Raw genomic sequence first — 5000 nt, forward strand, 5'->3', positions numbered from 1 at the left:
CTGCCACCGCAGCCGGAGGCGAAGGATCTCGAAGGGACAAGGGACAGGCCGCGGGGGGGAACGACAGGGACAATCATGCGGGGGGCTGTCAGCCCCGGCTCGCAAGACGGAGGCCAGGCCTCGGCAGCGGGCACGTCACGCCACGAGGTCGGGGATTGCGAGGAGAGCCAACGCATGGGCACGCGCACGGCAATTTAATGCCACGCCCACGCCAGCGTAGAGCTCTCCTCGCAATCCCCAAGCTCGGCGGTCCGCACCAGCCACGTCGGCCAGGCCTCCGACTTGCGAGCAGGGGCAGCGGCCACCGCCGCCGTGACGTCGCGGCAAGCAGACAGCCGCGCAGCAGCTGCCAGCACCTTGGCACAAGCACGGCAAATGAATGCCACGCCCACGCCGCGGATAAGCAGCCCCAACGCGCCCGACGGCTTGGAGCGGGTCCCGAAGACGGTGGCCGGAATCGGGTCGTCGCCGGCCGGAAAACGGGTCATCGATGCCGGCAATACTTCGGGCCATGAGGCCCCCCACCTTAGTCCGAGTTTAGCAACAGCCCACATATCCCCCGCGGCAGGCCTATGGGCGCCAGGCCAGCGCGCCCCATGGCCAGTCAGGGGGCACCCCCCTAAAGAGCAATAAGTGTCATTGAAGCTCTGGCAGGGGGAGACACTACTAGGTCCCAGCTGTCACCCCCCCTCTAAAAAATTCATTTCTTGGTATTTTGAGCTGAAATTTTGCACAGAGGTTGGCAAAAATCCAATCCAACTTTATTAATTTTTCCAGAATTTTTCGAGGTCGGGAAGTATTTTTTTTTATTTTCCTACCATTAAAAATCGAGGAAATCGGAAAAAATAGGAACCGGCTCGGAATGACCCCAAATTCAGTGGGCAGCCTCATAAAAATATGGCTGATTTTACTGGATTGATTTCATGTGGAAAGCACGACGTTTTGTTGTAGGAATGCGGGAACCCCGGCGGCTCGCCTGCCGCGGCCAGCGACGTCGGGCTGGCCCCTGCAGCGCCTAGCCTCTCCCACGCGGGGGGCAGGCCAGAGCGCGGGGGGCCAGGGCCCGAAGGCAGCCCCCCCGCGGGCGAGAGAGCAAGCCAGCAGGGGCTGTCCGCGCGTCGCGCAGCGCGGCATGGCTGCGGGGGCCGCGCGCGCGCGCCCAAGCGCCCAAGGGCCCCCAAGGGCCCCAGGCCCTCAGGCCCCAGCGCCCCAGCGCCCAGCGCGGGCGGGCGCGCGCGCGCGTGTGGTCTTTGAGGGGCGCCGGCCTGGTGGCTCCCTAAAGAGCAATAAGTGTCATTGCAGCTCTGGCAGGGGGAGACACTACTAGGTCCCAGCTGTCACCCCCCCTCTAAAAAATTCATTTCTTGGTATTTTGAGCTGAAATTTTGCACAGAGGTTGGCAAAAATCCAATCCACCTTCATTAATTTTCCCAGAATTTTTCGAGGTCGGGAAGTATTTGTTTTAATTTTCCTACCATTAGAAATCGAGTAAATCCGCAAAACTAGGAACCGGCCCGGAATGACCCCAAATTCAGTGGGCAGCCTCATAAAAATATGGCTGATTTTACTGGATTGGTTTCATGTGGAAAGCACGACGTTTTCTTGTAGGAATGCGGGAACCCCGGCAGCTCGCCTGCCGCGGCCAGCGACGTCGGGGACGCTGGCCTGCGCTGTCGAGCCCGCGAGGGCTGTCTCCGCGGCAGGCCCCCCCTGAACGGGGCACGACAGGCCACCGCGCTGGCTCGTCCAGCGTCGACAGTCCCTCGTCCAGGTTTCAGATCGCGCCAAGTCGAACCCATGACCTGCTCAAGCCATCGTGCGCTGCCGAATTCGCATCTGCGTGTAGGCTGCCATTCCACGCGGCAGCCCCTGTTTTCGTCAGCGTGCCCCCCTGACGAATTTTCCTGCCTGGCCCAGTCCAGCGTCCAGCCCCTGTTCGTCGAAAAATCTGCGCTGCCGATTTTCCACGCGGCAGCCCCTCTTTTCGTCAGCGTGCCCCCCTGACGAATTTTCCTGCCTGGCCCGGCCAGTCCAGCCCCTGTTCGTCGAAAAATCTGCGCTGCCGATTTTCCACGCGGCAGCCCCTCTTTTCGTCAGCGTGCCCCCCTGACGAATTTTCCTGCCTGGCCCGGCCGGTCCAGCATCCAGCCCCTGTTCGTCGAAAAATCTGCGCTGCCGATTTTCCACGCGGCAGCCCCTGTTTTCCTCAGCGTGCCCCCCTGACGAATGTTCGTCGAAAAATCTGCGCTGCCGATTTTCCACGCGGCAGCCCCTCTTTTCGTCAGCGTGCCCCCCTGACGAATGTTCGTCGAAAAATCTGCGCTGCCGATTTTCCACGCGGCAGCCCCTCTTTTCGTCAGCGTGCCCCCTGACGAATTTTCCTGCCTGGCCCAGTCCAGCGTCCAGCCCCTGTTCGTCGAAAAATCTGCGCTGCCGATTTTCCACGCGGCAGCCCCTCTTTTCGTCAGCGTGCCCCCCTGATGAATTTTCCTGCCTGGCCCGGCCGGTCCAGCCCCTGTTCGTCGAAAAATCTGCGCTGCCGATTTTCCACTCCGCAGCCCCTGTTTTCGTCAGCGTGCCCCCCTGACGAATTTTCCTGCCTGGCCCGGCCAGTCCATCTTCCAGCCCATGTTCATCGAAAAATCTGCGCTGCCGATTTCCCCGACGAACCTGCAGCTGCACAAATCTGCGCTGCCGATTTCCCCCCCTGTCGGCATGGCTGCCGCTGCCCCGATGTCCAGACCAACAGTCTTTTTTGTCGACTTTGCCGATTTTGTCCGCGCTGCCGATTCCAACACTACCCCCTGCATCCAAACCAGCATTGTTTCGTCAGCTCTTCCCCTGACGATTTTAGCCCTGTAACAAACAGTAGGCCTCCAATCCCGCCAACGGGAGCCAAGTTGATAGGGAAGAGAATTGAATGACGCGCCTGGTCCTCGCACCCCGCCACCCGAGGGGCCTTTTTCCCGGCAGCCTCTGAAAAACTCTAGCTTTCACGGTCCTCGCCGCCCCTCACCACCATGGCAGGCCTCTAATCCCACCCATCAGCAGTTGTAGCCGATAGGGCAGTGATTTGAATGACGCGTCGCGGGCCTCCGGGTCATCTCACCCGGCCATTAATTGGAGCGTTTTTGGCTGGCCGAGGATGGGGGGATGGATCTCTTCTTCCGAAAAAGCAAACAGTACATCGGGAGTTATGTTGACGGGGCATGGAATTGAATGACCCGTCGCGGGCCGCCGGGTCATCTCACCCGGCCATCCCGGGGAGCGTTTTTCCCGGCAGCATCGGGGAAACTCTTGCTTTCACTGCCCGCTGCCCAAGTCCCCACTCGAATCGGCCCCCCGCGCCAACAAGCCAACGCTGCCGAATCGGCAGACACTGCTGCCGAATCTGCCGACACTGCCCCGCGGGCTGCCACTGCCCCAGTGTCTAAACCAGCGGTCTTTCTCATCGAGCCTTGGACTATCCAGTCCGTCCTGACTCATCGCCAGCACCTGCTGCCGATTCTGCCGACTTTGCCGATTTTCTCGGCGCTGCCGATTCCAACACTGCGCCCACCGTGTCTGAACCAGCGCTGTTTCGTCAGCGTGTCCCCTCGACGAATTTTCCTGCCTGGCCTGGACAGTCCACCGTCCAGCCCGTGTTCGTCGAAAAATCTGCGCTGCCGATTCTGCCGACTTTGCCGATTTCGTCGGCGCTGCCGATTCCAACACTGCCCGCCGTGCCTGAACCAGCGCTGTTTCGTCAGCGTGTCCCCTCGACAAATTTTCCTGCCTGGCCTGGACAGTCCATCGCCCAGCCCATGTTCGTCGCAAAATCTGCGCTGCCGATTTTCCCCGACGAACCTGCAGCCGCACAAATCTGCGCTGCCGAATCTGCCGACACTGTCCCGCGGGCTGCCACTGCCCCAGTGTCTAAACCAGCAGTCTTTCTCGTCGAGCCTTGGACTATCCAGCCCGTCCAGACCCATCGCCAGCACCCGCTGCCGATTCTGCCGACTTTGCCGATTTCGTCGGCGCTGCCGATTCCACCACTGCCCGCCGTGCCTGAACCAGCGCTGTTTCGTCAGCGTGTCCCCTCGATGAATTTTCCTGCATGGCCCGGCCAGTCCAGCGTCCAGCCCATGTTCGTCGAAAAATCTGCGCTGCCGATTCTGCCGACTTTGCCGATTTCGTCGGCGCTGCCGATTCCAACACTGCCCGCCGTGCCTGAACCAGCGCTGTTTCGTCAGCGTGTCCCCTCGACGAATTTTCCTGCCTGGCCTGGACAGTCCACCGTCCAGCCCGTGTTCGTCGAAAAATCTGCGCTGCCGATTCTGCCGACTTTGCCGATTTCGTCGGCGCTGCCGATTCCAACACTGCCCGCCGTGCCTGAACCAGCGCTGTTTCGTCAGCGTGTCCCCTCGACAAATTTTCCTGCCTGGCCTGGACAGTCCATCGCCCAGCCCATGTTCGTCGCAAAATCTGCGCTGCCGATTTTCCCCGACGAACCTGCAGCCGCACAAATCTGCGCTGCCGAATCTGCCGACACTGTCCCGCGGGCTGCCACTGCCCCAGTGTCTAAACCAGCAGTCTTTCTCGTCGAGCCTTGGACTATCCAGCCCGTCCAGACCCATCGCCAGCACCCGCTGCCGATTCTGCCGACTTTGCCGATTTCGTCGGCGCTGCCGATTCCACCACTGCCCGCCGTGCCTGAACCAGCGCTGTTTCGTCAGCGTGTCCCCTCGATGAATTTTCCTGCATGGCCCGGCCAGTCCAGCGTCCAGCCCATGTTCGTCGAAAAATCTGCGCTGCCGATTCTGCCGACTTTGCCGATTTCGTCGGCGCTGCCGATTCCAACACTGCCCGCCGTGCCTGAACCAGCGCTGTTTCGTCAGCGTGTCCCCTCGACAAATTTTCCTGCCTGGCCTGGACAGTCCATCGTCCAGCCCATGCTCGTCGAAAAATCTGCGCTGCCGATTTTCCCCGACGAACCTGCAGCCGCACAAATCTGCGCTGCC

The sequence above is a fragment of the Populus nigra genome, chromosome 2, assembly GCF_951802175.1.
Source record: "Populus nigra chromosome 2, ddPopNigr1.1, whole genome shotgun sequence".
NCBI classification, from domain to species: Eukaryota; Viridiplantae; Streptophyta; class Magnoliopsida; order Malpighiales; family Salicaceae; genus Populus; species Populus nigra.